The sequence below is a fragment of the Neovison vison genome, chromosome 11 (genome assembly GCF_020171115.1).
Source record: "Neovison vison isolate M4711 chromosome 11, ASM_NN_V1, whole genome shotgun sequence".
In the NCBI taxonomy this organism is placed as follows: domain Eukaryota; kingdom Metazoa; phylum Chordata; class Mammalia; order Carnivora; family Mustelidae; genus Neogale; species Neogale vison.
This window is the reverse complement of record NC_058101.1, coordinates 5,019,752-5,045,167: the sequence shown is the minus strand read 5'-3', so window position 1 is coordinate 5,045,167 and position 25,416 is coordinate 5,019,752. Positions and strand designations below refer to the sequence as shown.

Below are 25,416 nucleotides of genomic sequence, written 5' to 3'. Positions count from 1 at the left end.
TTTCAAGGATCTTCTCCCATTCCTTAAGTTGCCTTTTAGTTTTGTTGATTTTTTTACTTTGCTGTGCAGAAGCTTTTTTTTTTTTTTTTTGTGAAGTCCCAATAGTTTATTTTTGCTTTTGTTTCCTGTGAATCAGGAGACCTATCTAGAAAAAAGTTGCACAGCCGATATCAGAGAAGTTACTGCCTGTATTTTCTTCTAGGATTTTTATGAATTCAGGTCTCACGTTTAGGTCTTTAATCCATTTCAAATTTATTTTTGTATGGTGTAAGAAAGTGGTTCAGTTTCATTCTTTTGCATGTTGCTGTCTGGTTTTCCCAACATCTTTTGTTAAAGAGACTGTCTTTTTCCCACTGGATATTCTTTCCTGCTTTGTGGAAGATTAATTGACCCTATACTTTTGGGTTCATTTCTGAGTTTTCTATTCTGCTCCATTGATTTATGTGTCTATTGTTGTGCTGGTACCATACTGTTATGATTAATATACAGCTTTGTAATATAACTTGAAATCCAGAATTGTGATGCCTCCAGCTTTGCTTTTCTTTTTCAAGGTTGTTTTGGCTATTCACAGTCTATTGTGGTTCCATATACATTTTAGGATTATTTGTAGTAGTTCTGTGAAAAATGCTATAGGTGTTTTGATAGGGATTTCATTTAATGTGTAGATTGCTTTGGATAGTATAGACATTTTAACAATATTGTTTTTCCAGTCCATGAGCACAGAATATTTTTCCATTTTTGTGTGTGCCATTTTCAGTTTCTTTCATCAGTGTTTAATAGTTTTCAGAGCACAGGTCTTTTACCACTTTGATTAGGTCTATTCCTAGGTATCTTATTGGTTTAGGTGCAATTGTAAATGGGATTGTAAATGGGATTCCTTAATTATTCTTTCTGCTGCTTTTTATTGGTGTATAGAAATGCAACAGATTTCTGTACATTGATTTTGTATCCTGTGACTTCACTGAATTTATCATTTTTTGATGGAAGCTTTCAGGTTTTTTAGATGGAATATCATGTCATCTGCAAATAGTGGAAGTTCGACTTCTTCCTTGCCCATTTGGATGGCTTTTGTGTTTTTGTTGTCTGATTGCTATGGCTAGGAATTGCAGTACTATTTTAATTAGCAATAATCGCACCTCGGATAAACCTCATTGGCTACGATACTGCCACTGCGCAAAGCTCCAGTACTATTTTAAATAAAGTGGTGAGAGTAGACATCCCTGTCTTCTTATCATAGAGGAAAAGCTTTCAGTTTTTCCCCACTGAAGATGATACTAGCTGTGGGTTTTTTGAATATGGCCTTTATTGTGTTGAGGTATGTACCCTCTAAACCCACTTTGTTAAGATGTTTTGTTTTGTTTTTATCACGAGTGGATGTTGTACTTTGTCAAGTGCTTTTTGTGTATCTGTTGAAAGGATCATATGGTTCTTTTGTGATGTATCACAATGATTGATTTGAGAATATTGAACTACTCTTGCATCCCAGGAAAAAATCCCACTTGATCATGGGTAATGATTTTTAAAATGTATTGTTGGATTTGGTTTTCTGATATTTAATTGAGTCATTTTGCATGAATGGTCATCAGGGATATTGGCCTATTCTCTTTTATAGTGTAGACTTTTTTTAAAAAAAAGATTTTATTTACTTGTTTATCAGAGAGAAAGAGCGAGCATCAGCAGGGAGAGCTTCAGGCAGAGCAGGCAGAAGGAGAAGCAGGCTCCCAGCTACACAAGGAACTTGATGCAGGACTTGATCCCAGGACCCTGAGATCTTGACCTGAGCTGAAGGCAGACACTCAACCAGCTGAGCCCCCCAGGTGTCCCTACAGTATCGTCTTTATCTGATTTTGGTATCAGAGTAATGCTGGCCTCATAGAATGAATCTGAAAATTTTCATTCCTTTTCGGTTTTTTTTTAACTCTTTGAGAAGAATAGGTATTAACTGTTCTTTAAATGTTTGGTAGAATTCCCCTGTGATGCCCTCTGGCTCTGGACTTTTATATGTTGGGAGATTTTTGATTTCTGATTCAATTTCTTTGCTGGCTATGGGTCTGTTCAAGGTTTCTGTTTTCTCCTGTTTCAGTTTTGATAGTTTATATTTTTCTGGGAATTTATCTGTTTCTTCCAGGTTGTCCAATTTGTTGACATATAATTTTTCCTAATATTCTTTTATAATTGTTGGTATTTCTGTGGTGTTGGTTGTTATTTCTTCTCTCTCATCTGTGCTTTTATTTATTGAGGCCCTTTCTCTCTCTCTCTTAAGTTTAGCTAGAGATTTATTAATTTTATTAATTTTTTCAAAGAACCAGTTCCTGGTTTCATTAATCTGTTCTTTTATTTTTTATTTTTTTTTGGTCTCTATATTATTTACTTCTGTTCTAACCTTTATTATTATGTCCTTCCTTCTGCTGGCTTTAGACTTTGTTTATTGTTCTTTTTCTAGTTTCTTTAGTTATAAGGTTAGGTTGTTTATTTGAGATTTTTCTTGTTTCTTGAGGTAATCCTGTATCGCTATACACTTCCCTCTCTTAGGACATATTTTGCTGCATCCCAAAGATTTTGGACTGTTGTGTTTTCATTTTCATTTGTTTCCATGTAAGTTTTTAATTCTACTTTGATTTCTTGGTGGACCCATTCATTGTTCAGTAGCTTGTTGTTTAACCTCCATGTATTTATGGTCTTTCCAATTGTTTTCTTATGCTTGACATCTAGTTTCCTAGTGTTATGGTCAGAAAAAGTGCATGATATCACTTAAATCTTTTTATATTTGTTTTTTTTAGGATGGACTGTTCTGGACCAGATGGACTTAACAGATCTATTCATTTTGCAAATACTGTTTTCTCTGCTGTATGTCAAGGACTGGGCTAGGTATTTCCTGGCATAGTAGGAAATAGCATGCTTTATAAATCAACAGTAATACATACTCCCTCTACGTTATGTGATACTATGATAGCCGTAAATTAGCATGCATCAAAGAATTATCCTGAGTTAAAATTCTATGATTACAGGAAACAGGTCCATTTCTGATTAACATAACAAACACAAGGGACTTACTGGCAAGATACTGGAGGTAGGCCACAAAACAGAAGGAAGAACTGAGCAACCAAACTTTCGGAAGGTTTGGAAAAGACAGAAGCAAGATAGCTCCAGATTTCTAGCCTTAGGAGCTCACAGGTATGGTTATCAATTATGTTTCCATCAGATTACTTAGATAGGTTCTAGGTATATTCACTCAGGAGTCAGATTCTTAGGAGAAAAAAAAAAAAAACTGGGCCACAATTTAAAAAAAGAAAAAGAAAACAAAAACTGGTCTAGGATCACATATCTACCTCTCTGATCAAGATCAAGGAGTAGTCCTGGAAGAAGGTGAGGTATTAGGAAAGTATCCTAGGAATGTAGGAAGACAAAAAGAATATATCTTCTATAGTAATGAAAATATCTCTCAGGGACTAAGTATGGAATAGGCATCTAAAGGGCTAGTCAACTTCTTGATAATTATTATTTTAGCTATCTGTTTATCATGTAGATGAGCCTATAATCCAAGTAAGATTTCAGTCTCTGTATCTGATTCATTCATTTGTAATTTATATTCATTCATTCAACCATAGAGGATATATTCTGCCAGATATTGCTAAGGGACAGGATTATAAAGATGAATTAAACATTGTCCCTGCCTTCAGAGAACTTGATCTTATATGAAAATTGTCATGGTTGGATCGTATGGAGAAATTGGAGTAAGCTTCATGGAAGAGTTTATGCAGCATGAAACTACCCACTGGACAAACAGGGGGAAAGAGTCTAGAAATCCAACAAAGGGAATAACAGATGAACAGTAAACAAGACAGAAGAGAGATTTATATGTTTAAGAACTACATGTAATTTAGAATTTCAATAAATTAATGTGTCTTTATGTATGTGTGTTGAGGGTCGGGGCAGAAAAAGTGTTTAGTGATAAGACTGGACTGGTAAGCAGAACCAAGATTGTGAAGAGCTTTGTATAACAGGATAGGGGATTTAAATTTCATCTTCATACAGTGGGAATGCATGAAGAGTTTGGAGCAAGGAACTGTGATGATCAGATTTCCATATAAAATGAGTATCTGGTGGCTATATACCGACAGATTGAATGGAAGAGAAATTAAAGTCAAAGAAACTTCCTAAATATTATATTGTAAAGTCAAGGAGAAGAGTGATAAGGCTTGAACATGAGCAATGACGTTTGGGAGAGGAGAGAAGGAGGCAAGTAAAGAACATATTTAGGTGGTGTTGTATAAGACATTATGAATTGTTTTTTTTTTTAATTGGTCTAGTAACAAAAGACTGAATTCAAATAATAAGGGAGTTCATTGGCTTACATACCTGGGAAGTTCAGAGGAGAACAGGTGTTAGTTTCAATAGTGTCATCTAAAAAGTTTGTTTTCACCTTGCAATTCTGCATGCTGTAGTGTCAGATTATTTCAAGCCTGGTTTCCTTCCTGGTGACAAAATGACTGCAGCAGTGACTCAAAATACCACAAGATCCAGAAAGAGAAAGAATGTGGGTGGCCTTTTAGAGGTTTTCTTAGAAGAAAGAGAAAACCAAGTTATCTTCCCATTCCTGACCTAATTGTTATGTTATGTTATGGTCAGGAGATTTCAAATTTGCCTAAATTTATTTATCTGAACCTAATCACTTAAGCAAGGAGTAAGAGTCAAACTTTGGGAATAAGATCAACTTCCCACAAGCATAGGACTCTAAGGAATGGGTTAGATCCCAAAGTGAAAGCTTAGACAGGAGAAGGTGAGGGCTAGGTAAGTCAATTCAGGGGACTGTTTACTATGGAGTATGTACTCCTTCCAGAGTATTGATGGGGAGAGGAAGAAATATATAGCGAGAGATGCAGGATTGAAGGAAATGATTTTTTTTCTTTCTACTTTGCCTTCCTTACTTCAACCTCTACCACCCTTGCCTCCTTCCTTCCTTCCTTCCCACCTGCCTTTCCTCCTTCCCCTCCTTCCTTCTTTCTTCTTTCCAAGATAATTAAGCATGTTTATAAGCTTATACATTGATTTGCATCTCATTGGTCAACCCTGTGCCACAGGGCTATACTAGCTCCAAGGGATGCTGGGAAAAGTACATAGTGGCAATGTGATGGAAGGCAGCAAGGGAGAAGGAAAATGGAAACAGCTGGTGAGCTAGCTAAACATAAGGGTTTGCTGTACTTATTCTTCTGAAGTTGTCCCCAACTTCCATGATTTGGGGAGTGTGTTTTTTTATTATGTTTGAGATATTGAAATTATGTGACAATGCTGTAGATCTGTTACAAAGTCAGAGCTCAACAATGTAGGGGAAAGGAAATGCATTCCCTTCCTTTTTTTTTTTTCTTTTAAAGATTTTATTTATTTATTTGACAGAGATCACAAGTAAGCAGAGAGGCAGGCAGAGAGAGAGAGGGGCAAGCAGGTTCCCCACTGAACAGAGAGCCCAATGTGGGGTTCGATCCCAGGACCCTGAGATCATGACCCGAGCCGAAGGCAGAGGCTTTAACCCACTGAGCCATCCAGGTGCCCCCCAGATTTTACTTTACAAGATAATGCTGAGGCAGGAATTTTGTCTTCTTGGATGGTCCTCCGGCCAGCAGAAAATGAATGGCTCCATGGGATAGATATGAACACTTGAGTCATAGAGCATTAAGTCTTAGCAATCAATATGTGACACAGTAACTCTTTGATCCGGCACAATGAGAAGTGTCAGCTTGTAGATGATGCTCTTATACCAGTATTATGACAGCTGATTCAGATGGCTATGTGCTCCAAATTGCTGAGCCATTTCTTCAACCAGAAATAGCATCAGAAGTGAAGATGAATCAAAATTGATCAATAATGTAAAACAGAAGATCCAGCCAGAGCAGAGTGCCTTCTCCCTGGCAGGCGTGCCGCTCTGCCTGTGGGTCCGCTTTACAAGACAGCCTTTGGACGGCAGCCCTCCAGTGAGGTGTGATGCAAAAGCGTCTGTGGATCCCGCCAGGATCTATTGACGTACCCTGATTCATTTTTCATCAGTCACTTCCTGATAATAGAAACAAAGTCAGAACGATTGAATGCCTTGGAGGGGTCAGTGTTTGTGGCTCTGGAAATACACATGGCTTTGCTTCCTCATTTATCTCTCATCAGTGGATTTGCTTCAGCAATTATCCAGCAGCAGGGAGATCATTACTGCATGAAAATATTCCGTGACTGTGACATTCATTCAATTACCTTAGCTAAGCATGGACCTTGGACCTCCTCGAGCCCTGCATTGGGCTCTCTACTCAGCAGGGACCCTGCTTCCCCCTCTCCCTCTGCCTCTGCTTGTGTTCCCTCTCTCGCAGTGTCTCTGTCAAATAAATAAATAAAATCTTAAAAAAAAAAGTAAGAAGCAGCTTACATTTGAATAGTGATTAGACATCTCAAAATTTTGGAAGACTCATGCTTATTTGTATTCAGTGACAGCAGTAGCTAGTTTTCCATTCTTCACGTAAAGTATCCTGGAAGTGTCTGAGGCGCCTGGGAGGCTCAGCTGGTTACGTGTTTCTGACTCTCCGTTTAGCTGAGGTCAGGATCTCAGGGTCCTGGGATGGAGCCCTGCATGGGCTCCATGCTCCTCGGAGAGTCTGTTGAGAATTCTCATTCTCGCTCTCTCTCCCCCTCTTACTCTTTCCCACTCGGGTGCATGTGCATGCTGTCTCTCTCAACTAAATAAATCTTCTTTAAAAAGGGCCTGGAAGTATCAAAAACAATGAAATATCCCTGAAATTTTCCACACGTTATTTGTGTTATTTTATATACTTCAGTATTATCTTCCGTCAAACCCTTTCATTAGAACTGCGGTGGAGCAGCAACACTGATGTTTGACCTCACCTTTCTGACTCTCCTCAGGTCCAGGTGAAAGGAGTAGATAGCAAATGCGGAAGGCCCAGATATCCTGAGGAAGAGAAAAGGGAGGAAGAAAAGGAAGCATCTAGACAACCCACCATCTCTAGAATATCACTGAAGTAGCTAGCATGGACCGTTTCCCCAAGGCATTAGTAATTGGGAACAGCTCTGCGCATCTCAATCTGTCCTTGGACAGCATCTTGAGTGACATGATATTACCCTATTATGTGAACAAAGACACTGATTTTAATTACATGGAAATTGATGTTTACTGTGAGCTTTATATGAAGAGTAATTACTACATTGAAAAAGATCCAAAGAGTAGTTATTCATCTTTATGAGCTTTGATTTGTGTGTAAATGCATCTTATCTCTAGTTTTCAATAGTAAGAATGAATTTGTGCATTAGAGTCACATTTATATGTCATTTTCCCCCCCAGATTCCTAGTGCATGTGTGGTTTTTGCCTATCCACAAAAGTTGACTTCAAGTCTTTGTTTAGCTTACTTCTGTCTCAGTATATTACTGCTTAATTTTTCCCTAAGTATGCTTGGGCATACTATCAGAATTTTTGCTTTCATGACTAGAAACATTGCCTTTCTCAAGGTCAGAGATTTGTCTTAATCAATTTTGCAGATCTCCCAACAAAGCGCAGAGTTTGGCTTGTAGGAAGCATTTAAATAAAAGTTGAAGGAAATAAATCTAGCTCAAATAGATGATTTGAGACAAATGAAATAATCTGCATTCCTTTATCTGAAAAAGAGATAGTTTGATTTATATCACCAGTGTATGTATATATTGAGGATCAATATATAAGGCTAGGAGATTAATTGCTCAGAAGATGATTATTGTAGAAAATTCAAGGGAAAAAATCACCCTCTGGTTCTCTGCTGTGGTGTGTCTGCATAAAACCCTACTCTCCTTGTTTTGCTGAGGTTGCAAGTACCTGAGTGAGTTGCTGCCCCCGCCCTCCTCGATCTATATGGTGTCAATGCTTTACACATTGCTCATTTCCACTGAACAGTCGCTCTTCAGATTGAGTATAATTTCAGATTTTAATTAGGAATTAGAGCAAAGGTCAATTGGTGTCTCACAGTGTGGGCTGAAAGAGGGGTGTAGATGATTACACTTTTGTCTGGTGCCCATTGCTCATTTTAAAGGAGAACTTGAAGCTAACAATGGTGTGAGGCCAGGTGTGTTTGCCCATCTGCCGTCCCTGACAGCTGAAGCTACTTCATCAACATTGATCGACATGCTCTGGCAGGTGCGGGTCTTTAGAAAGAAGTTGAAATGATTAAACACTTTACTGGGCAGGGGTGGAGTTGGGGGGCAGGTGTTCTATTCTAGAACATACTTCCCAGCTTTATTTCCTGCCCATGGTCAGGGGATCCTGAGGGACTGGACAATCTTCGGTCTCTTTTCACTCCTATTGGAATTTGGGGTCTTCATTTAAAGACGAGTCTTCTCAGCCTGCCTTAAATATGCTTTTACCCTTTGACCCAGTAGTTCCCTTTTAAGGAATTTAATAGAATGAAATTGTCAGAGACCCACTTACTTGTTCATGTGTAGATCATTTTTTAACATGTTTATGATATCAAAAACCTGGAAATAATCAAAATGCTTAAGTAGGAGATTGATCAAATCATGATAAACTGCACAATGGAATTCAATGAAGCCACGAAAAATCATTTATTTAAAAAGTTGGAAAATGCTCATTATATAACATGAACCGAAAAGAAGCAGAATTCAAATATAGACATCCATAGTTGTAATTTTGTGAAACTAACTATATATTTCCCAGTTAAGTGTCTCCTGAGGATCTCTGAGAGAAAGGTGACCACTCCACGCCACGTCAAATGCAGACGGGGATCAGTACTGCTTCCAGATGGTGAATGGTTGACACTCGGTTGATGTTAAGGGCGATAGCCAGGTCTGGCTCTGTTGGCTGTGGTGAAGTAGACAAAAAGGGCAAAAGTTTGGGTCAGCAGGTAGAACAACCCGTCTGGCTAAGGAGGGGTCTGGAAGCAGACACGGAGCAACAGATCTTGGAAATGTGAGGGAGAGGAAGTAAGCCCAGTAGGCAGAGAAAGAATAGGATTTCCTGCCAGAGTGGCAAAACAATCGTTGGGAAATATAGGGCTGGGTGGTATTTAGAGATCCAGGCACAGCAGAGGGAGCCTTAAAAAGTTCAGTCTCCTTTGTCAGTCCTGGCTCAAAACCCTCCAGGAGCAACTCAGTTCATGCAGAGTAAAAGCCACAGTTGTAAAGTCCAAATTTTCAAAGTGTGCCCTTGGAAACTGGTTTGAGATGTCATGTTGTCCTCTTCCCCAGGGTTCTTGGATTTTGCAAGGGTGACAGATTCTAACAGACCCTCAAAGAGCCACACAACCAACCCTGGAAATTTGGAGTTTACAGCAGATTTAATCCAGCAGAGGGCCCACAAGGGGGAAACCTTGGTAAGTAGATGCCAGCTGGACTCCAGGGGTGGGAGGCTGTGGCGAGTGCAGTGGGACTGAGGGTTTGGGCCTGGGGTAGAAAGTGTCCTCGTGCCCTTGGGGTCCTTGCCTTTGTGCAGAGATGGAGCCTCTGACTCCAACAAAGAGGGTCCCCAATGTGCTCAGCTACACCAATCAGGTTTAAGTAATAAGACCGTGTGTTTGAGACCTACCCAGGTGCATTTCATTCATTTGTATCTCCAAGATCTGAAATTACATCCCAGTTATCCCTGCTATTAACTGGTTGGCTGAGTGGATGTGCAAGCAATCATCATGGAAGAGCAGGGCGAGGAGAGAGGCATGCAAAGGGGAAGACAAGAGGGAAAGGCAAATCTCTCAGACAGTGATGTCAGGGGTGGTCCCTGGAAAGCCCAGGGAACTGGTAAAGCTGGTGTTTGGCTTTTTTCATCCAAGCAGAGTCAGAAGTGCTGCTGTTAGGGTTTTGAGTGAACATTCTCATTGTGCACCAGGAGCTCTTGGTCCAAATCTACCCCAACTCTTCTGAGGTCAAAGACTGAGTCACTGAGAGAGTTGAGCATAGAAATCGTGCGTACCTGACGCCTGCCTGTGACCTATCTGTGAAACCACAGAGAGCAAGGTGTGTGCACACAAAGTATCATCATCATCATTGTTATTATTATTAGTGATGGGGAACAGGGCTTGCTGATTTGGAAACTTCTTTCAAACCAGAGAGGTTCAACCTTTGCAACTTGAACACTGGCACCTACACAAAACGTGTATTCCTTTTTCTTAGGAAAAGGGACTTTTCACATGATAAGAGACTCAGAGATGTTTTCATAGACATGAATGGTTCTTTTAAAACAGCACCTTTTTTCTGATTTAAATGTAAATGGATCTGAAAGCGCCGGATTTTAAATGTTCCTTGCCTTTCTAAACCACCGTCTCCCTTTCCTGTCTACACCAACACAGAGAAATCCAGCACCGAAAATCTATATTCAAACTTATCAGAAACACAGACCAAGGTAACCACCCAGGGTTTGTGGTTCCATCTACCTGTTTTTGCTAGGTCTTGACTTTGACTCAAGTAAAAGAAATGCCTGATACACTGCTTGCTTGGGGTGACCCAAGCCACATGGTTTACCAGCTAGGCTGGTAATTTTTTGTGTACCCACCGACTGTTACTACATAAGTACTTCCCTGACTGATCATGGCAAGTAGTAAGAGGACTTTTGTGGCAGTACTTGGCATTTTTTATCTTGTGCTGTCCAGTACAGTAGCTCTTAGACAGATGTGGCTGTTTAAATTTAAGTGCAGGGGTGCCTGGGTGTGTGCCTTCAGCTCAGGTCATGATCCCAGCGTCCGGGGATTGAGCCCCACATCTGGCTTCTTGCTCAGCTCCCTGTTCAGGGAGGCTGCTTCTCCCTCTCCAGCTTCCCTGGGCTTGTGCTCCCTCTCTCACGATCTTTCTGTGTCGTAAATAAACAAAATCTTTAAAAAAAAAATAAATTTAAGTACAAGTTAATTAAGATTAAACGTAATTTAAAATTTAGCTTTTACTCACAGTAGCCACTTTTCAAGGGCTCAATAGCCAGCCACATGTGGGTAGTGGTGGCTGTATAGGACAGCACTGATCTAGAACCTTCCCACCGTTGTAAAAAGTTATTCCAAACAGACACGTAGTCCCTCACAGCACAGCAAGAACCCAGCAATTCATCTATGGACAAGGCAGTTAAAAGAGATTTTTAAAATTTATTTATTTGACAGACACAGATCACGAGCAGGCAGAGAGACAGCAAAGAGAGAGGGGGAAGCAGGCTCCCTGCTGAGCAGAGAGCCCGATGCGGGGCTCCATCCCAGGACCCTGGGATCATGACCTGAACCAAAGGCAACAGCTTAACCCATTGAGCCCCCCAGGTGTCTCCAGACAAGGCAGGTTAATAGCAATCTATTATACTCTAACATTCACTCATTCAGCAAATATTTATTGAGCACCTGCTTTATTTCCTGATGTTGCTTGCCGATGGGCCAAGTAGGTACTTGTGGCTTCAGATTTCAAAGAAGGCCCTGAGATGGAGAACGGAAATGATTGACAGTGTGGTTGCCGTGAGGCAGTTGCTGGTCACTGGCAGTCAGGAGTGGGCTCAGGGGACATGACCTAAGACACCAAAAGTGTCTGCTACAAAGCTTTGTAATGGTAATTATTTTGTGTTTATTTTAACATTTGCTGTTATTATGACTTAAAATGATTTTAGCATCCAACATTCATTTGAATGTGGTCCATATGATAGTGTTAATAAAAATGGGCATGAAAATCAGTATCTTTGGAATAGAAGTTTGATGTGTTAAAATAAGGCCAAAAACCCTAATACACCAGGCTGTTGCTTTTGGGGGAAAGTATGCTATGATATATTAGAGATAACCTTGAGAAAACATACAGCAAAAATAGGCAACAGTAGTGGTAGATACATGTGCTTTGAGAATTCGTCTCTCCCTAATTTCCATTTTTGCCTAAGAGAAAATTAGTGTGGAATTATGCAAGGCTAAGGAATACAGTGACCTTCACGTAGGACAGCCCTGAACAACTGTCTTCACCTAGGTACATTTCCAGTGAAGCCTCCCTGTAGATTGGCATCCTAAGCAAATGCCCAGCTCTAGCCCACGGTAGATGGCTATGTTCAGTCTGGTACATGAAAGAAAAAAAAATCATTCCTGTCTCTGTAATACCAATTTCACCCTCTTGCCTTGGGTAGAAACCATGTGGCTGGGTGGGATCAACTTCTTCCCTATCTCTAGAGATGAGTTCCCATTAGTCTTCTCTGGCTGTGTTATTGGCTTGGGCCCAGGCTCATTTTCCCAGGTGTGAAATTACTGTGGTGCGTGACTTCCCTAGCTATAGTAATTTTGTTCAGAGATGTGAAAGTCCAGGCAGTATGAAGTATAAGAATTTTATTTTTTGGTGGGAAGGAAAGGAAGCTCCTCTTTCCCCCAGTGTAAATGAGAAAATTTGGGTCCTGGGAGCTGCTGATAGCCACCTTGCTACCATGGGGAAGCTAGCCCAACTGAAAAACCACTACAAGAAGGAGGGCACAACCAAAGGGAATTGCAAAAAATGGGAAGCGATGGCCCTGATGATCTTACAAACCTTTGGCTGAACTGACACGAAAGTTTGCTCTCTTTCTGGTCACGTGAGTCAATAGATGTTCCCATTCTGTAAGTCAGTTTAAATTGTGATTTGCTGCAGAAAGCTTCCTAACTGATGACTTAACAGACATTTAGAAATAAATGTTCCTTTTCCTTCTATTCCATCGGTGGTATCTTCAGAGCAATCAGGACTTAAAACAAAAAGTCATACATGAAGCCAGTAGAAGAACTCTGCTTTTTTTCATGACCCAAATCAAGTGTTCTGGTCTTTTTCCATGCAAACTTTCTTTCGGTGTAACCTTATTATTTTATTATTAATCCCTAATCACTGGCGATTCACTTCTAAATTGATTCACATTGCTTATGAAGTGAAGCATCCTCTGCTACTCAGTTTAATTACTGAATTCTGATTGCTTACATAAATAAACAACTCTCTGCATGTGACAGTCTGGGCACTGCTGACCTCAGATTGGTCAGTTCACTTGTGGTCCCAGTGGTGGTCAGTGATGTGCATGTGTAGGAGTTCTGATTGCGATAACGCTCTGGAGCCACTAAGTAATGTTGCACAGTTTCATGCTTACAAAGTACATAATTGCTTCCATTTGTCCTAGATATATATCTAACAATGTCTATTTCAACACGTTCACAAGATTATCTCCCAACAGAAATATGGATGCATTTATGTTTTATAGTTTATGCAGGGACATGTGTGTAAATGAAATGTGTAACGGTTTGGACTCTTTCTGTTGCCAGTGATGGAAGACCCGACCTAAATCAGTTTAACAGAGAAGGGGAATTTATGGGCCAATAGAACAGAAGAGTCCAGGGTTTTCAGCGGCTGGGGCTGGCGGGGGAGAGATTTGAGGTTCAAGCAGTGCAGTTGGAATCCAGCTTCTTTCTGTGTCCAGCTCCGAGCTCTTCTTCCTACTGCACTGGCTCCGGTCTAACGCCAAGGCTGCACCCAGTGTCTTCTTGGCAGCTTCTAGATTCCCAACAGAAGGGGTAGCCTTCTCCCAGAGAATCTCGGAGAGGTTCTAGAATTTACCGTTGTTGGCATTGACTGGCCTGAACCGATTATTGTGATCAAGGGATAGAAAACACAGATTGGCTTAGACTAGGTCATATTCTCAACCCCTGCATTCAGTGGAAGAGGTAGTTCTCTGGAACCACATTCTCACCTAAGGAGAATCCTAAAAATGCGTGCATTGTATATTCTTATCCCATAAAAGGGAGGGCGCGTGATGGGATGTGAAAGAACCACAAACCATCAGAAAGTGCGGCCATTCTTGTGTTTGGTCGTCACGGAACTAAGATGATCTAGCCGAGAACTTGACCACCTACCGTATCTTTTCACATTTAGCGTCTTAGGAAGTAACCAAGCTACCCTTTAGTTGGGGTTCTTTGCCTTCCCTTCTGGCCCTATTCCAGTCCCATCTGAGCGTTGCTTTCTCTGTGAGCTCAATTCTTGTCAGCCAAAGTTCAGGCTTCTACAAGGAACTATTAAATCCACTGGTTGTTTTCTTTCTTTTTTTTAAAGCCAATTTCATTAGCCTTAGAGTAGGATTTATGGCTTAAGCCAACAATGGCTAAGAAGAGAAGGAATATTCTGCTTGATAGGTTTCTGAGGCAGTTAAGTTTGATAATAGAAAATAACTAGCCTGGAGCACCTGGGGGGCTCAGTAGGTTAAGTATCTGCCTTCCACTCAGGTCATGATCCCAGGTCCTGGGATGGAGCCCTGCATCAGGTTCCCTGCTCAGCAGGCAATCTGCATCTCCTTCTCCCTCGTTCGGCAACCCTCCCCCCCATGTAATCTCTCTCTCTCTCGATCTGCTCTCTCTCAAATAAATAAATAAATCTTAAAAAAAAAAATAAAAGGACTAGCCTAGAGAGTGGGAGATTACACTGGTGCCATCTAATATGATGTGTAGACCTGTTTTATTCTTGAATATGGTTTTGAATTTGTTTTTGGGTATTTAGAGGGTTTAAGATGCTTCTGGATGATCTCTCGTGGGACCAGTGTCCTGAAGAAGGGTTGGTTTCATTTTTAGAGGATAGTGGATATGCAAGGGCTTTTCCAAATCTGGAAAGTTAAAATTGCCCACCCAGAAATTTGCTGAGCTTCTAATTTGGAGGTTAATCAAACAATCTAAAAATAAGGGCTGCTTTAAATAAAAGACCAAAATAAATTGCTCAAGAGTCAGTCCCATAACTGATCCTGTCCGGTAAGCTAATTATACCACCAAATCACTTATTTACTCCCCCTTGAAGCTACCATGGCTGCATTTGTTTTTTTGCACATAACCAATCTGAAACCCCTCTTTTTAATTCTTTTTGCCTATTAAGAGAGCATATTTTAAAATTTTTTGCCAAGGGAAATGTTGCCTAGATTGAATTCAAATAGTCCAAAGAAAAAGCTGTAATAACGTGAGGCAACTGGGAGATATTGAGAAAAAGTAATGAACTTGGAGCAAAAAACCCCTGGAGTTGAAACAAGTCTAACCATTTCTGTGTTACCTTGACCAATTTACCTAACCTCTGAGCTTCAGTTTCTGAAGAAAACAGAGAACAAGTTAAAGGGGGATCCAAAGCAACATAGTAATTTGACCCTCCTTAGAGCTGGAAGGAATCAGCTGGTCTTTGCAAACATTCTTTAAATACTTAAACCATTATGGGTAGATGGACTCTTTAAAATTACAACAAAAATACCTCCAATTTATGTAATTTTGCCCTAGAAGAACTTGTCTAAAAAAGGAATAATTTATTCCAAAACATTTAAATGACTAGAATAAATGACACCTATTTATATCTGCCAGTGTTTAATCATAATGTTATGATGATAAGCATTCCAAGAACTGGATACAAGCCAGCTGCTACTGAGATCATAAGTTCTCACAGGTACAAATCCACATCTAATTTGGATCCCGTCCAAAACAGATGAGCTTTCTTACCCAGCCTTAATGTGGAGACAGAGAAAAGAATGCGATGGGCTTGGGAGGAGAAAGCATTCAATGCCAAGTCGAGATGTTTTACATTCCAGGTCCCACAGGCAGCATTTTAAAATTAGCCTCTTTATTCTAAAGAAAGGGAGTTTTCCGACTCCATTGTATGGTTCTTGCCCCACTATTTCTTGACATTTTGCTTCTTGTATACCTTTACTCGTATGAAAGAAAATAATATTCGATAAATATTAGTTTTCCAAAAGATAATTTTTTTACCCAGTCAAATTTATTTCTTTAAATTTTTTTGTTTTTACCTAGCCAAATTTAATTTAGTCCAAGCCAATCTAAACTTCAAACCCAAATCAAACAAAAAAGAGGAGAAAAAAACCCTGAAAAATCTTTCTTTTAAGCTAGCTTTTTTTTTCGTTAAAAAGTTAAGTTCTGTTTTGTGAGAAATCTTTCCATACCACTTTTTTTTAAATGGAATTCTGTCTCCTCATGATGATCCAGGTTGGAATAATAGTTTCAAAGACTTTTGGGATGATAACAACCATCCCAAAGTTAATTTTGTCCCAGTTAATTTTGTAACTGTACTTTCCTCCTTATTTCCTTCTTTATTCTATACCTTTTTTTCCCTTGAATCATATATCACATACATAATATTAATTTATTGTAACTTATTTTATTTTTAAGGCTCATATAATTTATAACAGCTTTATTGAGCTATAATTCACATATCATGCAATTCCCCCTTTTAAAGTACACAATTGAGGGATGCCTGGGTGGCTCAGTTGGTTGAGCAGCTGCCTTCGGCTCGGGTCATGATCCCGGCGTCCTGGGATCGAGTCCCACATCGGGCTCCTTGCTCGGCAGGGAGCCTGCTCTTCCCTCTGCCTCTACCTGCCACTCCGTCTGCCTGTGCTCGCTCTTGCTCCTCTCTCTCTGACAAATAAATAAATAAAATCTTAAAAAAAAAAAAGTACACAATTGAGTAGTTTTAATATATTCACAGAGTTGTGCAATCATTAACCACTATCTAATTCCAAAACATTTTTATCACTCCCCCTCCAAAGAAGCTCTACCCATTAGCATTCACTACCTATACTCTCTCCCCAGGCCCTGGCTACCACTAATCTACTTTCTGTTTCTTTGGATTTGCCTACCATGACAAATTTATTTATATTTCATATAAATGGAATCATACAATATGTGGTTTTTTGTGTCTGGCTTCTTTTGTAGAAAATTTTTAAGGTTCCATCCATGTTGTAACATATATCAGTATTTCATTTCTGTTTACTGCCTAATAATATTGCACTGTAGGGGTATACCACATTTTATTTGTTTGTTTATCAGTTTATGGACACTTAGGTTGTTTCTACTATTAGACTATTATGTTGCTATGAATATTCATGTGCAAGTTTTTGTGGGGACATATGTTTTCAATTCTCTCGGGTTGTACCTAGGGATGGAATTACTGAGTCATATGGGAATTCTATACTTACTTAACTTTTTGAGAAACTGCCAACCTGTTTTCCAAAGTGGCTATGCCATTTTACATTCTCATATGGTGTGTACAAGGGTCCAGTTTCTCCACATCCTTGCCAAAACTTATTACTGCCTGTCTTTTTTGTTATAGTTATGTGTATCCTAGTATGTGTAAACTAGTTATCTGATTTTGGTTAAATGTATTTTGATTTGGAAGCATTTTTCAGAATTTTATTATATTCTTTATGGCGAATGACCATAGTTGGCGTTTGTTGAACACCTTTCTGAACAATATCTCATGTTGTGGAATAATTCTTCTCATTCCACAAAGAGACCAAAGTACGGGAAGGTCTGTTTGTGGTTTTAGTTAAAAGTGGAGTCAGTATTGGCACCCAGGGCTGTCTGACGCCCGTTGTCTTTATCGTTGTGCAGATTCATTATATGTTGTGGAAACACATTCCACATCAGCTCTTCAAACTCACAGGCTCTGAATTTCTGATTTAGAACACCAAATCCCAATGACTGACTTTGTTCATCAGAGAGGCTTGAAGGTTCTTGGGAACACTGAGTTGGGGTCCTGCTCCTAAATCTTGAAGAAAGATCAAAGACCCTGGGCTGGGGAGCAGTTTGTCTCCCCTTTCTCCTTGCCCACCTCGGTCAGGTCTGTCTGAGTCTCTGACCGTTCAGCTCTATGCAGTCGCCCTTTGCTCATCTGACAGACTGAAATTTCTGCTCTGATACGATTTCCTGCCTCAAAGGATCATTGATTACACTATCTAGTCGACAGGTCTCCAAAGCCAGAAAATCCTGCATTACGAGAGGAGTAAATCCAATACCTTGGAGAAGGAAAACCAGAGATCCTTGTAGCTATACCTGCCCTCAAGGAACTCCCTGTGTCTACGACGTCCTCTCTTTCAGTTATCTTGACGTCTTGACGCTTTAATCCTGCAAATGCCGTGTCGCCCGACGATGCCTTTAAAACTGAGTCGCGTTTGCCTTTCAGTTCTTCTACTACACATAATTTTTATTCGAGTAATTTGGGCCCTTGGCTAAGAGTAGTCATTCCTTGCCCCATCCGTCCTGCCGTGACCCCATTCTCAAGAGTCAGCCGCTGATAACAAATATCTGGTAAAGCTTTTGTATCTTTAAATATGCTTTTTCTATCATTGTCTGTTTTATCAATTTTAGACTTTATGTAAATGTGCTTTCTTTACAATAAAAGTGATATGAGATATTCATTCAGTGGTTCCACTCCCTCCTTTCCTGGTTACTTTCAGAGGCGTACCATACCTTAATTTTTTATTTCTTCAACTGCAGGTATTGTCCTTCATCGGCCTTCTTGTAGGACGGAGGTATTAGTGACTGTCCTTGCCTTTAGTTCTTCTCCACTCCTTCCTTTTCCCAACTAACTTCTATACTTTCTCATTTGCATTGTCAAAATTGGTAACATTTATGGTCTACTCTGTTACCAAAATTTAATCTTCCATAGGTTGCCTATAGGTTGAGTCTAAAAACTGAAAGGCAATAAAATGTTGTCATCATTGTGACTTTTTGAAAAGTAGGACTGATAACAATGTTACACTATGATTACATCTTTCCCAGTATAGCTTTTTTCCCCCATGAAGTTTTGAAAGCTGCCCTTTCTATTGAACTATCTACCTTTAGAATAGTCTTGGTGACTTCTGTACATGATACCAGATGTGGTATTCTATGCAGCTTTTTCCTGGAGTCTCTCCTGCCATCTCAGGCAAGACCTCCTAGCCATCTTTTCCGATTTGAACTGCCTCTGGGGCAAATGCACAGCTGTCATCCTGGGACTTCTCTTCACCTTCTTGTTTTGTTCTTGTGTTTTACTGGAATATAGCCTCAAGAGATTTTTAAAGAAATGGTGTGGGGGAGATAAATTTTCTAAGTTGCTGCATGTCTGAAAATGGATTTAGTCTAGATCACATTTGATTTGTAGTTGGGGCATTTGGAATTCTAGGTTCAAAATTATTTTTTCATTAGGACTTTAACAATATTGTTCCCCTGTTGTCTGGCAACTCATATTGTATATATATATATGCGGTTTGAGCCTAATGTTACCCTCAGTCACATTGCTTTGTAGGCAGCAATTTTATTTTGGGGCAAGATTTTAGGATCTTGTCTTTGTTCTTCGTTTTCACAATTTTTATGTGGACATAGGTCTCTTGGCATTCATTGTGCTGGGCTATCGGGGACTTTCTTCTTCCTTTTCCTTTTTTTTTTTTTTTTTTTTAAAGATTTTATTTATTTATTTGTGAGAGAGAGAGAGAAAATGAGAAGGAGAAGGGTCAGAGGGAGAAGCAGACTCCCTGCCAAGCAGGGAGCCTGATGTGGGACTGGATCTTGGGACTCCAGGGTCATGACCTGAGCCAAAGGCAGTCGCCTAACCAACGGAGCCACCAGGCACCCAATTGGGGACTTTGTTAATATGGAGATGTATGTCCTTCATCACTAGAAATTTTCTTATTTATTTAAAAATGTCCTTAATTATTTTCTTCTGTTTTTTTCTTGGAACTACTGTTCACTGATGTTGGGTCTTTTGGATTGATCTTATTCAACTTATTTAGAAAATAACCCTCTATATTTTCTTTAAGATAGATTCTTTAAAAATTCTTCAGGAGAGCTGGAGATGGGAACTTCTCTGAAAACATGCTTTTAAAAAATTAATTTCTGGGGGCCCCTGGGAGGCTCCACTGGTTAAACCTCCAACTCTTGGTCATGATCTCAGGGTTGTGAGATTCACGAGCTCAGGCCCTGCGTCTAGCCTCGTACTCAGCCTGCAGTTGGCGCCATGTTCTCCCTCCCTCTCTGCTCCTCCCTTGCTTATATGCACTCTGTCTTATAAACAAACTAATAAATATTGTTTAAAAATTCAATTTGTTTTTCCCCAGGTTTATTGAGATATTATTGATATGCATAACTGTAGAAGTTTAAGGTATATAGCTTGACAGTTTGACTTATGTATATTGTGAAATGGTTAGCTCTGCAAGTTTAGTTAGCTTCCATCATCTCCTACGATAAAAAGAGAAAGCAGTAAAAGAGAAGGAAAAAAAAAACACTTTTTTTTTTTGTGATGAGAACTCTTAGGGCTTACTCTTTCGACAACTTTAATATATGTCACGCAGCAGCAGTAGCTATGGGCATTGTGTTGTACCTTACATCCTTAGTACGTGTTTATCTTAGAACTGGAAGTTTGTACGTTTTGGCCACCTTCCTCCTATTACTCCTGCCCTCACCCTTCAATTCTGGTAACCGCATGTCTGATCTCTCCCTCTTCTTCTTTTATTTTTTTCTTCTCTCTTTTTTAATTCCACATACAAGTGAGATCATACAGTATTTATCTTTGTCTGACTTATTTCACTTAGTATAGTGCCCTCAAGGTCCATCCATATTGTCACAAATGGCAGAATTTCCTTCTTTTTGTCTTGTTTTGTGTTGTTTTTGTTTTTGTTTTTAATGGCAAGATAATATTGCATTGTATGTATATGCCACAAATTCTTTACCCGTTTACTCATCAGTGGACATTTAGGTGATTCCCATGTCTTGGTATAAAAAATCCTGCTATGAGCATGGAATACATCTGTTTTTAGTCCAACAGTTCAATGCCACCATTTGTGGTACCTCTGTGTCTTGTGCCTGTTTTATATTCTTCATCTGTGTCTTGTGCCTCTTTTATATTCTTCAGATTGTTTTTCTCCTTAGTTGCATTCCCTGCCCCGTCCCCAATACTTCAATGTGCACAGACACTTCCTCCCTCTTGCTCTCTCTCTACAGACTGAGGCTGCTTCTCTCTTCCCTCGTCAGTAAGCACATCACTGTTAGACCCTAGTCTTCCAGAAATGGATCTAATCTATTGTTCAGCAGTGGAGCCCTTCTTTTTTTTGGTATTAAAATTATTCCTTTTATGTTCTGTTTCTGTGATTTGAATAGCATCTTAAGAGGAAGAAGAGGAAGAAAACATGGGCGATTGTTTCACCAAACTGACCCTCTAAAAAATCAACTCTTCATTGGCATCTGCCTGCCTTTGCTCTGCCCAAGTCCTTGTTGCTCATCATCATCAACTCAGCGTTCTGTGGATCGTCTGATTTTGCCCTACATGATCCATTATCTTGACCCTGTTGCTCAGGTTTGCCATTATTCTACTTCAAGAGAAACTCCTTGTTATATGATCAGACAGGCCTGAGAATCACTGCTTAGTGTTTAGGCTTAGTGACCGTTACACTGAGAACCATAACCCAACTGTAGTGAAATTATTATTTCCTCTGTGTCCTCTTGGAGAAAGGAAAATGGTGGAATAATTAGCTGTGTGTTGGGGATGGGGTCTAGGGGAGTGCAAAGGGAAGGGGATGACCAGGTTATAATTTTCATCAATGGCACATCTAGAAGGTTACTAAAGAAGAGTGATAAACTTCTTTTTTTAATAAGGATTTATTTATTTTAGAGAGAGCATGAGCAGGAGGGACAGGAGGAGAGGAAGAGGGAGATGAACCTCAAGCCGACTCTGCACTGAGGATTGAGCCTCTACACGGGGCTAAATCTCTCAGCCCTGAGATCATGACCTGAGCTGAAGCCAAGAGTCAGACACTTACAGACTGTGCCAGCTGGTGCCCTGATCAACTTTTCTCCATCAGTAAAGATAGCCAAGAAGAAATGGGCTTCTGTTGCAGTATGATCAGCTTTTAGAAAAATTAGAAACATTTCTGAGTGAGAAAGAATTCCTGTAGGACATCAAGTACTTCCATTTCCTTAAGTATCCTTAAAAAAGAGGATGGGGACTCATTTTGTTTTCTATGGAAGTATTTACACATGATCCAAGTTAGCAGCAGAAGTATGAACTAGAAGACCTATCTAGCTTCTTCTGCTCCTAGGATGATGGTGAGAAATAACCACAGTAGAGGTAGTTGGTATCACTTATTGAGGACTTGGAGTGTGCCCACTTCTGGGCTAAATACTTTACATGCCAATCTCATTTATTCCTACAATAGGCCTCTGGGGTAGGAAATAATAACATTTCTACTTGACAGAGAAACCCATTGTCCCAGATCCCTAAAGTAACAGATTCAGAGCTGGGTCTGTTTGACCACAAAATGCTTGCTTTCAAATGCACATGAATTTGTCTCTTCTGGGATACCATGACTGACGATTTCAAAAACGATGCCTTTACCTAGGACCGCTACACCTTTGTTGTTCCAAGTAATATCTGTAATTGTTTTTAGTGATTGGTTCTTTGCCCTGCATTTTATCATCAAATCAGACTGAAGTGATGATGTCTCTATTTCTAGAATTTGAACTAGTTTTCTATTGTCATAAAAATGTGCCACCTTCAGGTTGTTTTCAAAGTCAGATGACTTTTCAGTACTTACACAGAAGACCCTTAGAACTCCATATTCTCTGTGAAGCTTAGCTACTGTCCTGAACAGACAGTTTCAGGAAATGGCTTTCTATCCCAACCTCATAGCAGTCTCAACTCTTATTATTTTTTTTTAAGATTTTTACTTATTTATTTGACAGAGAGACACACAGTGAGAGAGGGAACACAAGTTGGGGGAGGGAGGGTGGAGAGGGAGAAGCAGGTTTCCCTCTGAGCAGGGAGCTGGATGCGGGGCTCTATCCCAGGATCCTGGGATCAGGACCTGAGCTGAAGGCAGATGCTTCACTGACTGAGCCACCCAGGCGCCCCGGCAGTCTCAACTCTGAACAGCTTTGTTGGGGTGCTGATGGATCCTAACCAGAGCAGGTGAGTGCTTCTTCATAAGGACACTCTTCACAGTAGTCTTTAAAAACTGTGGCTGCTTCATGTAGGATAAAAACAATGGATAAAGGAAAAACTTTCCTCCCACAGAATTTTTAGATGGTTTTACTTTGCAGTCTTAAGCTACATGTTTATTTTTGCTCTCATTGGCTTTATTGTTCATTAAAGAGTTTATGCCCTTTTCCTCTTTATACATCTGAAAGAATTGAAAAGAGCACACTTATGTTAAACCTACGTGAAAGGCACCATAGCAAAAGGAAAAGAAGGGAAGGAAGGAAAGAAGGAAGGTAGGAAGGATGAAAGAAAAAGGAGAAGATCTTTTACCATGGAGGTGAAGAGAAATCCAGTGCTGCAGATCCCTATTATATCACAACGGGTTAATTATACCCTAAATTAAATGCTGATGACTAAAACATATTCACACAATTGCAGTTAGCCTACAGCATGATTGTTATTATAAAGGAATTCTGCAGTCCTTTCAAGTGCTTATACCTGTTCTTAATTTCCCACTATGTAGTATTTATCCTGGGGTGGCCGGGTAAGAATCCTCCCGCAGCTGCTGGCCGACTGGTCACTGCCCGCTACCACCCCTACTCCATGTCCTCTATCTCCCTCCTTCTGAGCTTAGTTTTACCGAGATTGTTGAAAAGATGATGACAGAGGCAACAAAAGCAACTAAACAATTTTTGTCTAGGATCCTGCCTTTCCGTTCATATTTCTGTCTATAATTTTTGACCATTTCCTCCAACCAAGAGTATGTGACGATGGGAATCACGCAGTAGCTGAATAAACACGTTTCTTGTAACTTTGCTTTATTTCACTCTGAAGAACACACCACTGTGAGGTCCTATGACATCACGGTCACATTCTGGACCTTAGGCTTTTAGGTTGCTCTGCACTAGAAAATAGGATGAAACTGATAGTCTCCTATGCAAACAAAAAAGGGCATTCTAATCACATTTCTATGATGTTTTAAGCTGCTCTGCTTCACAAATTAATTTTTCTTCCTTTATGCAGAGCTTTATAAGAATTCTTTATGTTATTGCCATCATTACTACTAGCCTCAGCAATGACAAATTTTCCAGTCTTGGGAAAGTAGGAAAAAGAGAAAGTGACTTTCTACACACAATCTGTAGAGACATAACTCCATTTTGGAAAAAGTGCAAAAGCCTAGAAAGTTTATTGCTTAAAATTCAATAGCAGACACCAAAACAGGTTATAAAAATATAGGACTTTACCAAGTATAATGTATACAAAAAGAGATAAACTTAAGTAATAGGAAAATAACCCGACACGTATAAAATGTTAGTAAATGACACTGAAGGACATGACAAATCAATCAGAAACGGTGAGACCGGGGGGCTTGGTTGTCTCAGTAGATGATGCAGCTTTCGATCTCAGGGTTGTGAGTTTGAGCCCCACCCATGTTGGGAGTAGAGGTTACTTTAAAAAGGGAAGATTGTTCATTAAATGGTCTAGGGAGACATGTTTTGAAAAAAAATCAACTGGGCGCCTGGGTGGCTCAGTGGGTTAAGCCGCTGCCTTCGGCTCGGGTCATGATCTCAGAGTCCTGGGATCGAGTCCCGCATTGGGCTCTCTGCTCGGCGGGGAGCCTGCTTCCCCCTCTCTCTCTCTGCCTGCCTCTCTGCCTACTTGTGATTTCTCTCTGTCAAATAAATAAATAAAATCTTTAAAAAAAAAAAAAAGAAAAAAAATCAACTTAGATTTTCACTTCACACCATATGCGAAAATTTATTCCAGATGGACTAAAGATGAACGATTAATAGATAAGGAGAAATTATAGACTGGCCTCTGGAAGGGAATATATGCTCTCGGCATTAGAACAAAGATAAAAATTGTAAAGTAATTGGTCATCTCATTATATAACAATGTTGAACTTCTATATATTAAAAACTTAGTTATGACAAAAGGGATCATATCTTTTATATATACAATATGTAAAATATAGCTTACATAATTATATAACTTAAAAAGACAAGAAAAACAGTAAGACCTCAATAAGAAAGGTAGGCAAAGAACCTGAATAGTCCACAAAGGAGGAAATTTCAGAGCCTAATAAAGATAAATATTCAACTGCATCTATAATCAAAGAAATGCAACTAAAATAATGAAAAGTCTTTTTTTTCTTTTATCAAATTAGCCTCGTTTCTATATTGGTTGGGCCCTGTGGGAAGCAGATGAGGAGGTGGAGTTAGGAATACGAAGGTTTATTTGGGAGTAGAGCATCTGAAAGATAAAAGTGGGAGGAAGCAGGGTCTGACATTCATGTACTATGGATATTCTATTGCACCACATGACAGTCTATCAAGAAAAATAGGCAATTTAATAACATTCATATATAAATCCATTTAATCCCCATAACAGTATTATAAGGCATGTGCTTTCTTGACCCTTATATTACAGGTGAGGAAACTAAGGCACAGAAAGAATAAGTAAAATGTCCAAGATGGAGTTGGAGCTGGAACCCAGGCAACCTGGCTCCAGCGTCTTTAGTCTTTGGTCTTATATTACACGGCCTTTTAAATATAACATGCAATATGAAGCAGTTTTTAAAATGATATTTTAAATGGTATTTTTAATGATAAGGAATTTTAATCATGTGAAAAAATACTTAAAATACTTAATATAAAATTATTCAGAAAGAGTTGAATTCAAAATTATATAATGACGCCTGGGTGGCTCAGTTGGTTGGACGACTGCCTTCG

At 39.6% G+C, this 25,416-nt stretch overlaps 1 pseudogene; it reads right to left on the bottom strand.

Annotated features, from left to right (window-relative positions):
• Nucleotides 1-1,053: 1,053 nt before the first annotated feature.
• On the bottom strand, nucleotides 1,054-1,181 carry LOC122890641 (annotated as a pseudogene).
• Nucleotides 1,182-25,416: the final 24,235 nt, after the last annotated feature.